The following is an 11216-nucleotide window of genomic DNA, read 5'->3' on the forward strand; positions in this document are numbered from 1 at the left end:
GGAAACAGCCCTTGCCTCGATCCATTTGGTGAAGTATTCGACAGCGATGAAGGCGAACTTAAGGTTCCCCTGAGCCGTGGGCAGGGGCCCGACGATGTCCAGGCCCCAGCGCTGGAGAGGCCATGTGTGGGCGATCAACTTTGTAAATTGTGAGGGGCTGCCTGATCGAGGAGAAAACTTCTGGCAGGCTTCGCAGGAACTTGTGACCCGATTTGCGGCGCAGATCATTGCCGGCCAGTAAAAACCTTGGCGGATCACCTTAGCAGCTAGGGCCCTTGGCCCTGCGTGAGAGCCGCAGGTACCGCTGTGGACTTCGTGTAGGATCTGGACACCTTCGGTTTCGGTGACGCATTTAAGCATTGGCTGACTGACCCCCTTCTTGTATAGTTGGCCCTCAATCAGTGCGAAGTCCCGGCTTTGATGTTGGAGGCGCTTGGCCTCGCTGATGTCGGTTGGTTGATAGTACCCCTGTAGGAACAGGGTTATTGGTGCCCGCCAGTCTTCGGTCATGATAAGGTTGACTATGCGGTGGCCCTCGCTGTCATTGGTTATTTGGAGCCCTTCGGGGCTCCGGACGGCTGGCGTGCCGATGACGTGGAAGAACACGTCGGAGGGCAGGGACTCGCCTCTAGCGGCAGCCTTGGCCAATGCGTCGGCCTCTTCGTTCTTGGCCCGGTCCACATGCTGCAAGGTGAACCCCTTGAATTGTCTCTCGAGACTTCGGATGGCCGCGAGGTATTGCATAAGTGCGGGGTCCTTTGTTGCATAGTCTTTCTCGACTTGGCCGGCAACTACCTTGGAGTCTGTTTTGATGATGCAGGTGGTGACCCCAAGGGCCCTCAGCTTGCGGAGGCCGAGGATGACTGCTTCGTATTCTGCTATGTTATTTGTGCATCTGTCAGATTCCAAAGCGAAGCTGAGGCGTGCTGCATATCTGTGCTTGACTCCGGTTGGTGAGGTGATGACTGCAGCGGCGCCTGCCCCCGCATGGCACCATGCGTCGTCGCAGTGGATCGTCCAAACCTTCTCGGCGGACGGGTCCGGCTGTGTTATTGGCCCAGTCCAGTCGACGATGAAGTCTGCCAGGACTTGTGACTTGATGGCTGTCCTGGGCTCGAAATTGATGTGGTAGCCGGAGAGTTCGGTCGCCCACTTGGCAATCCTCACCGATGCTTCCGGGTTTCTGAACAATTCGCCGAGTCCCCTGTCTGAGGTGACCCGGACCTTGAATGCTTCAAAGTAGTGGCACAATTTGCGCGAAGACATAACGACTGCGTAGGCAATCTTCTCCAGTTCTGTCATATTACATTTGGATGGTGTCAATACTTCGGAGACGTAATAAATAGGGCACTGCCTGATCATGCCCTCAACTGTCTGCTCCTGCACCAGTGCCGCGCTGACCGCATGCGGCGAAGCCTCATCATAGAGCAACAGAGGTAGCGAAGAGTCGGGGCTTGTAAGGACTGCCAACTCCGACAGGTACTGTTTTAATGAGGCGAAGGCCGCTGCCTGCTCTGGTCCCCAAGCGAAGTCTTTTGCGCCACAGAGAGTTTTGAGGAAAGGTAGACTTCGCTCAGCGGATCTGGAGATGAATCTGTTGAGGGCGGCCAATCTGCCCGTCAAGCGCTGGACGTCTCTGGCGGACTGCGGAGGCGTCATGTTTATGATGGCTTGAATTTTGGTTGGGTTGGCCTCGATGCCGCGGTGTGATACCAGGTAGCCCAATATTTTGCCTTGGCGAACGCCGAAGACGCACTTTTCCGGGTTTAGGCGGAGTCGTGCGTCTCGCATGTTCGCGAATGTCTCGGCGAGGTCAGCGAGATGGTCCTCCTTGCTCTTGCTGGCGACGACGATGTCGTCCACATATGTGAATATATTTCTGCCAACTTGCCCTTCGAGCACTGTTTTGGTAAGCCTGGAGAAGGTGGACCCGGCGTTCTTGAGTCCCTCCGGCATTCTGATGAAGCAATATGTGCCGAAGGGTGTTATAAAGCTGGTGCTAGCCTTGTCTTCCTCCTTCATGTATATCTGGTGGTAACCAGAGAAGCAGTCGAGGAGTGACATGACCTCGCATCCGGCCGCGCTATCGACTATTTTGTCGATCCGCGGCAACAGGAAGTTGTCCTTTGGGCAGGCCTTATTGAGACTGGTGAAGTCGATGCACATTCGCCACTTCCCGCTCTTTTTCTGCACCATCACAACGTTGGAGAGCCATGTGGGGTAAGCCACCGGCTCGATGAATTTGGCTTCCAGGAGGCGGTGCACCTCTGCCTTGGCGGCCTCTGTCTTCTCGTCGGACATTTTGCGAAGCCGCTGTTTTTTCGGTCTCACCGAAGGGTCGATTCCCAGGCTGTGCTCAATTATGGATCGGCTGACCCCGACCAGGTCGAGGGCTGACCAGGCGAAGACATCTTTGTTCTTGGACAGGCAGCAGAGGAGCTTCTCCTCTTCATGCGAAGTGAGGTCTTCGCTGATAGTGACTGTCTGCTTGGGCGTGGCCTGGTCGAGGGGGACAGTCTTGGTCCCGTCGTTGCTCTGCAGCTGTGCCTTGTCGTGCTCTTTGTGGGTTGGGCTGGCGGGCGCAGGGACCTCGCGCTGGGCCGTGAGGTAGTGCACGTTTCTTTGTCCGGGGACGAAGTCCCGCTCTATGTTGCGCGCAGTCTGTTGATTGCCGTAGACCGTAATAACGCCTAACGGACCTGGTATCTTCATGCATAGGTACAGTCCGTGAATGGCTGCTTCAAACTTATTGATGGAGCCCCGACCCATGATGGCGTTGTACGGATATACCATATCCACAATATCGAAGGTCACTTGCTCACTTCGGGCATTGGGTGCTACACCGAAGGAGAGAGGCAGCTCGATTTTGCCGACGGGAAAGGTGCCCTTGCCGCCGAAGCCATACAACGGGTTGTCCGAAGGCTTGAGCAGGCTGTGGCTTATGCCCATGCGGTCGAAGGCGTGGAGGAAGATGATGTCCGCCTGACTTCCATTGTCGACTAGGACTTTGTGCAAGTCCCAGCCTGCCACGCTGCAATTGATAACCATGGCGTCGCTGTGGGGGGCGCTGCGCAGGTCAACGTCTCGTGCGTCGAAGGTTAGCGGTATGTGGGACCACTTTGTCTGCACGACTGGGCCAGTGATGGCGACGTGGTTGATGATGCGGTAGTGGTCCCGCTTCTGCCGCTTTGTGTCGAAGTCGGTGCTGGACCCCCCAGTGATCATGTGAATGACTCCGCGATACGGCTGATCGGCGAAGTCTTCCTGCTTTGGGGCGTGGGGGATGTTTTGATGTTGCTGGTGTGGTGGTGGGGGTGGGGGAGGTACGATTTGTACTTCCTGATGGTGTTGGTAAACGTGGTGCGTTGGATGCGGGGCGGGGGCGTGGATATATGGTGGAGGGGGTTGCTGGTAAGTGTGCGCGACAACTCTGGGGTTGTCGGCTGGCTGCGCTCATGCCATCCTGTCTTTGGTGGCCTTCGTTTCTGAGCAGTCTTTAGTTTGGTGGGCGCAGTCTTCGCCATGGAAGAGGCAGTAGAATCGGCGCGGCGGCTGCGCACGCCCCCGACCCCTACCGCGAGTTCCATTTCCGCGGCCCTGGGGGGGATATTCCTGGCGGCGAGGGGCTTCAGCAGCGGGGTGCTGGTTGGCGATGTTGTGCACTTGCTGTTGATTGCGGCCGTCTCGACCGGAGTCTTGCTGCAGAGTCCTCGTCCACGTTCGGCTGGTCTGTGGAGCATCTTTGGGCTTCCTTTGAGACTCAACCTTGCGCTGGTGGAGCTCTTCGGATTTGGCGTATTTTTCAAACAGCTGATATAATTCCTGGAGGTTCTTGGGCGGATCTCTGATGCAGTGGCTATAGAGGACGCCGGCGCGAAGGCCACTGATGGCGTAGTGGATGGCGATCTGGTCGTCGACTGAGGTCAGCTATGACTTGAGTGTTAGAAATTTGCGGTAATACTCCCGCAGAGTCTCCTTTTCCAGCTGCTTGCAGAGCGAGAGTTCGGCCAAGGCGTCGGTGTCTGGGCGGTACCCTTGGAAGTTGAGCAGGAACTTGTCTCGGAGGCTTCTCCAGGAATCAATGGACAGCGGAGGCAACCTGGTGAACCAGGTGAGAGCTGGGCCTTCGAGGGCGATGATGAAAGACTTGGCCATTGTGGTGTCGTCCCCTCCGGAAGATGCAACGGCGACCTGATAACTCATTATGTATTGTGCCGGGTCAGTGCTGTCGTTGTACTTGGGATAGGTCCCTGCCCGGAAGTTGGCGGGCCACGGCATCACTTGCAGATGTGGCGCCAGGGGACTTCGCTCGTCGAGGTAGTTGACCCCTTGGAATGGCGCGGCGTGCGGGAAGGTGTGGTCGCGCTGGGGGAAACGCGGGTCTTCCGGTTGAGCGCGCTGTTGCAGGGGTGGCCCATGCTGCAGGCCGAGGTGGCCTTCGCACGTGTCTTCCAGTTGTGCGCGCTGTTGCAGGGGTGTCCCATGCTGCAGGCCGAGGTGGCCTTCGCGCTGCATCAGCGCGATCTCCCGCTCAAGGTCCTGGGCCTTCTGCTCTTCGTCGCGTATCATTTGCCGCACCTTGGCTAGTGCGGACACGCGCTGGCGCTTGGCCTCCAGTATCTCTTTCTGCCTCTGGAGATTGCGGTTCTTGAGGCGTAGGGCGCGCAGCTGTAGCTGTTCTTCCGCCGAGACGCCGAGGACCTCGCCGTCCTCGGTGAGGTCCGCGCCCTCTGGTGGGGCGAAGCCTTGGGGGGGTGCGATTGTCCTTCAGGGCCGCATGTGCGGAGAGCATCGCCTTCGCAGGTGCGGAGAACATCGTCTTCGGTGGCCTCGTGGTGAGTGGAGTGGGTGAGGGCGAGGGCCTTGCCTTTTTTTGCGGCCAGCAGTGCTGCCTTCGCAGCCTCGTCAGCCTTCGAGTTAACTTTCTTGGGTGCCATCGTGGGTGGTTTTTTCGTCGCACGAACGGTGGGCGCCAAATGTTGGAACTTGCTCTCTGTTGCAAGGGGATCCAACGGGAGGTGAAGTGACGTAAACAGGGTTCTCGCGCAAGATGGCAATAGCTCTGTTCATCTAGCCTCTCACGGGCACTGTGCGGGGGTATTTATAGGTATCTGAGTGCCCAGCGTCCGGTGTTAAGGACGCATGTGCCCCCAGACACCTAGGTTATCCCTAGAATATTCCCATAAAGCAGGGTTACAGACTGTAATTACAGGGATGCCTTTACAACTTAGGCCCGTAACACGCAGCGGCCACGCAGGGCCCGTTACAATGGGCCGGATCACCCGTGGGCCTCCGTGCTGGACGAGGCCACACGGTGGGATGACCTCGCCGCAGGTCTTCGTCCGATGTCGTATGGGGCGAAGGGTGTCCCTGCCCGTTGTCTTGTCTCCGTTGGACTAACGACTACGGCGAAGGCCTCGAGCGAAGGGTGGCGTCTTCGCCTTCGCCCCAACACACGTCCACGAGGACGTTTCATATCATGCGCGCATCATCGTTTTCGCCGTCGTCAGACGTCTCGTTCGTCTTCCCGGCTTTCGCCCTGTTCTTCCTCCCCAACCTGTTGCCCCCGCCCACGGTCGCAACCGCGAGCCGATCTACGCTCGTCGACACGGGTACGGCGCGAGTCGGTCATGCTCCTGGCCTTTCTTCGTGCGTGTCGTCGAAGAGGACATGGTGACGCCTGTCACGCTTAGGTTATCTTGGCGATGAGGAGTCAAGGTCTGAGATATTGGACAACCAAGGCTCGTAGTGTGGCAGCAGTCGGCATATGCTACAGAGTTGGTGGTGGTGTTGTGTCGCTTCGCCGGGTACAGGGCTGGGAAGACACTCGCATTCTCTCGCCCTTCTCGGATTGACGCCTGGTGCGGGTGCCTCTCGATTTGGAGCTGCTCCGGCTGGGCTTCTTTCTCCGCCTGTGTGCTCTCTCCCTATATATCTAACGGTATACTACCTATGTCGCCTCTAGATGTCCAGGTCTTCGTTGTGTCCTTCTCCGGCTACGAACAGGTATGTCCACCTCTTCCCTTCCCCTCCTGCTCTAAGAAACCTTGGAAGTGGGGGAGGCGAGGGATGGAGGTCTCTGATTTGCTGCCTATGGTACCCGTGCGTTCATAAAAAATATTATGCGAAGAGCAGAGACAATCAATAAAAAAACTTGAGATCTTTTTGTGGATAATTTACGTGGGTATTGTTGTGAGCCGTCGCGACGCACGGGTAACCGACTAGTACTTGTAAACAAAACAGATCAAGTGTACAACCAAAAAATCTATTCTCAGTTCTCAAACACCAAAAACCAGATCAAGTGCAGCAAATACTTGTAAACAGCAAATTAGTGGTTGGCTAACTGAGTAGGCTTAATATTCACTTTTGTTATCATCATTGGCATAAAGGACACACACATCATATCAAGTGTAGCATAATAGCATATCTATTTTTAAACAAGGAAATTCATAGAACTCACGGAAACATCATTGTTCTTAAGTAGCATATAGGATACAACAAGTGTACCATCTATGTTCTTAAGTAGCATATAGGATAGATGGAATATAGCAAGTGTACCAAATCTGTTCTTAAACAGTATAAAGGACAGACACATCGGATCAAGTGTAACATATCTGTTCTTAAACAGGGAAATACATAGAACTCAGGGAAACATCATTGTTCTTAAGTAGCATCTAGGATAGATGGAATAGAGCAAGCGTACCAAATCTATTCAGATCAGTTGTGGTAGTGTTTGGCTAGGAAAGTCTTGAGCCATAGGTCACGATCATCAAGAGTCATGTCCATGAACACCAGGGAGGTGGCCTTGTGCTCCATCATGTGGTTCAGGGCATACGTGAGAGACTCCCTAGAGAACCCAGGACCGTTGATTACAGCATTATAGATTCCAGGTGCTGCTTCAGCATGGATGCTTTCGTGGACAGCAGCATCAACATCTGAAACGACCTCTTTTATCCCATTGAACATAGCAACATCCTCATCTGTCATGAACCACTTCCTATTCCCTAAGTTAGGCTTGCTATCATTGGAGTTACTAGGGGTACCCTTGTCAACAGTCTTCCCCTTGCCAGTTAGATTGGAACAATCAACAAACTCTGAGGTCACTTCAATGCCATCATCTAGGATGTCAACAACTTCAGTTGGCTTGCCCAAAGGCTCATTTGAACCCATTGCAAACCTACATATGGCAACCCCACTTCCAAATATGATTTGCATAGGTATATAGTTCTCTATGGGCCTATTGAGGTAATCAACATCTTTTGGGTGATCCTATTGAGTTAGAAACTCAAGTTAGAACAAGAGAATTTGAAGTGGAAGAGTGCCAATAACATGTTAGAAAAATGGAAGGTGTTGGTCCTAGCCTCGATGTAAGGAGCATAATGATCCTCTTCTAAGCTTATGACAAAGTTATCCTCATCCCAAAGAGCGCCACTAATGTCCTTCAGTTTGCAAATCTTGACCCACCTAGACCTCCACTTACGAAGGTGATTTTACACTTGTTGGCCTATTACTTCTTGGCCACAAAACTCAAAGACATTTTTAGCAACAGAGTTAAGGTGGATTTCCTTAAAACCCTTGTTAGTTTTAAACCCATTTCCTATCAAGTCAACAAAACGACAGAGAACAAACCCAGACATACATAAAAGGGGCTCTTCTCATCCCGAGTAAGTCAACACAATCAACATCAGTGGATTCATAAATAAATCTCAAGTTGTTTTGCCTCTATTGGCCTCTTTGGTGCATTGGGCCATAAGTGATAGACCTCCTAGCATGCAATCAGTGCCTTAACCATGCAGCCAACCAGGCTGACATAATTGCTACAAGGACCACTGCCTTTGCAATTAGCCGACGGTGTGCAATAGCAGGATCCATTGCTAGAGTAATAAAATAGAAAAGGAAATTAGAAGTTGGCTCACATGTGTTGTGCTAGTTGCTAAAATGTAATTCATAGAACATTTATCTATATCTCAGAGGCATACTAGCATCACAGAACATTGATCTATAGCTCAGAAAATATCATTGATGTGCTAGTTGCAAATATATGAAAACAAATTGTTACATGAGCCACGACTGTGTCATACAAGAGACATGCCACCTAGAGGCATAAGCATCACATACTATTGATCGACAGCTCAGAGACTTAAACAAGTATGAGAACAACACGTTGCAACAATAGTACACAGCTCAGAGAATTAAACAAGTATGAGAACAACAAGTTGCAACAAACCAGAACAAAATAGTATATCAATTTAGAACAAAGTAACATAACAAAGTAACAAAATACACAAGAACGGTTTAGAAAAGCCTTGCAGTTTATAAAGAACAGTTTAGAACAAAGTAACATAATATGAGAACAGTTTATAAAGAATAGAGGAGACAAAGTATAAAAGTTCATTATTGGTATGAGAACAGAGGAAACAAAGTAACAGAATATGAGAACAAAGTATGAGAACAATTTACAAAGAACAGTTTAGAACAAAGTAACAAAATACACAAGAATCCTAGTGCATAAATACCAGATCTAAGACACAAGTAAAGTTGTGATACCAGATAAAGTATACCAGATCAACATGAAGCTATATAGTACTCATAAATACTAGATATAAGAATACAAGATCAACATGAACCTTCCGTCCAATCTAGTTTATGAAAGTCGCCTAGAGGGGGGTGAATAGGCGAAACCTGAAATTTATAAACTTAAACTTGCACTAAGGTCGGGGTTAGCGTTAGAATTAAATCCGAGTGCGGAAGAATGTTCTTCTTGCTATGAGTTTCTCAAATGGATGTGTATGACTTTGGGAGCAAACTCAAAACAATATTAGCAAGGAAACGTTAGAGAGAGGAAAGACGGAAAACAAATCAAATGGAAATCAACACAAGTGAACACGGTGATTTGTTTTACCAAGGTTCGGTTCCAAAGAACCTAGTCCCCGTTGAGGAGGCCACAAAGGCCGGGTCTATTCCAACCCTTTCCCTCTCTCAAACAGTCACTTAGACCGAGTGAGCCTTCTTCTTAATCAATCAGGTCACTAAGACCCTGCAAGGACCACCACACACTTAGGTGTCTCTTGCTAGCTTTACAAAGCACTTAGAGAATAAGAGTGGGGAAGAAGAAAGGCAATCCAAGCAACAAGAGCACAAATGAACACAAAAACTCTCTCTCTCAAGTCACTAAGTGGTTGAGTTGATTTTGAGACTTGTAGAGGATTGAATGCTTTGAGTGGTTGGCTTTGCTCTTGTATTGAATAGGAACTTCAGAAAACTTGGATGGACAAGAATGAGGTGGTTGTGGGTATTTATAGCCTCCAACCACTTCCTAACCGTTGGCTGAGTTTGTTGGCGATGGGCACATCGGACAGTCCGGTGGCGCACCGGACAACCACTGTTCACTGTCCGGTGCGTGCCACGTTAGCACGTCCGTTGGGGTTTGGAGCGAGTTGACCGTTCGAACCCTTGTCTTGTAGTTGCACCGGACAGTCCGGTGCCACACTGGACATGTCCGGTGACTTCTGACTTTGCTGCTCTGATCTGCCGCGCACTGTTCATGTTATTGTTTGCTTTTTGCAAACGACCGTTGCGCCAGTTAGTCGTTGCTCTGCTGGCTCACTGGACATGTCTGGTGCACACCGGACAGTCTGATGAATTATAGCGGAGCGCTGAAAGGGAAATGTGCCCTTGGACCATTTCTATAAGTGTTTTGGTGATTAAGTGTCCAACACAAATGTCTTGAACTCTTTATGTGTTAAACAAGCAAAAGGTGCAAATTAAAGAGAAGGTACGTTTCTAGACTTAGTACATTGTTTTGAGTACTAACATATTTTGTCTAAGTGCTAGAAACAGGGAGAAAATAATTGGAAAAAGACATGGCTCTGTGCAGCCAACTCCAGCACACCGGACTGTCCGGTGGTGCACCGGACAATGTTTGGTGCGCCATGCTGGTCCGCGTGAAAAGGCCGCTCTCGGGACTCGACGGCGGCGTACGACTATAATTCACCGGACCGTCCGGTGGTGCACCGGACTGTCCGGTGAGTCATCCGCGACGAACTCGTCGCCCTCGGGAAAAGCAAAGGTGCGACGTGGCTATAATTCACCGGACTGTCCGGTGAGCCAACGGTCGCCTGCGCCAACGGTCGGCCGCGCAATCTTCGCGCAACACGTGGACTGCTCCAACGGTCGGCTGGTGCACCGGACTGTCCGGTGCGCCAATCAACCCAGGGGAGCAATGGTCGGATACACCATTTTTGGAAGGAGATCGTGCACCGGACCGTTTACAGGACCTGTCCGGTGGCGCACCAGACTGTCCGGTGCGCCACTCGACAGAAGGCAATGATAGCCTTCCATGTTGATCTTCAATGGCTCCTAGCTGCCTTGGGGCTATAAAAGGGAACCCTAGATGCATGGAGGAGTCATCTGAGCATTCTTCGAGTATTCTAAAGCATCCAGACTCTGCTCCCATGCATTTGATTATCTGTGTTAGCGATTTGAGCTCCATTTGAGTTGCGAACTCCGTGTGTTGTACTTTGAGCTCGAGTTGCGACTTGTGTGCGTGGTTGTGCTGTGGATTTGAGTCTTGTGTGTGTTGTTGTCCCCTCCCTTACTTCTGTGTTTCTTTTGTGATCATCATTGTAAGGGCGAGAGGCTCCAAGTTGTGGAGATTCCTCACAAACGGGAGAAAGTCTAAGGAAAATATTGTGGTATTCAAGTTGATCATCGGATCACTTGAAAGGGGTTGAGTGCAACCCTCGTCCATTGGGACGCCACAATATGGAAGTAGGCAAGTGTTACTTGGCCGAACCATGGGATAAAAATCATGTGTCTTGTGTTGATCTCTCTGTGATTGTTTGTGTTCACAAGAACTCGCTTCAAGCTACTTAGTCGTACTAACACTCATAACTAAGTTTTGTGGCTATTAGTGTTTGATTTTTACAGGATCACCTATTCACCCCCCCTCTAGGTGCTCTCAATTGGTATCAGAGCCGTACTCTTCATCTAAGGGACTAACCGCCCGAAGAGATGGATCCTAAGAGAAAGGGGATGGTGGTCAACGACAAGGAAAAGGAGTCCGTCTTCAACGAGCCAAGAGAAGACAAGCCTACTGACTCAGGCGCGAGTCAAAAGAAAAGAGACGGGAAGAAGAAGAGGCGAATCAAGAAGATCATCTACTACGACAGCGATGCCTCGTCTTCTTCACCACACAACGACAACGACGACTCCTC

Source organism: Zea mays, chromosome 1 (assembly GCF_902167145.1).
Source record: "Zea mays cultivar B73 chromosome 1, Zm-B73-REFERENCE-NAM-5.0, whole genome shotgun sequence".
Classification (NCBI taxonomy): Eukaryota; Viridiplantae; Streptophyta; class Magnoliopsida; order Poales; family Poaceae; genus Zea; species Zea mays.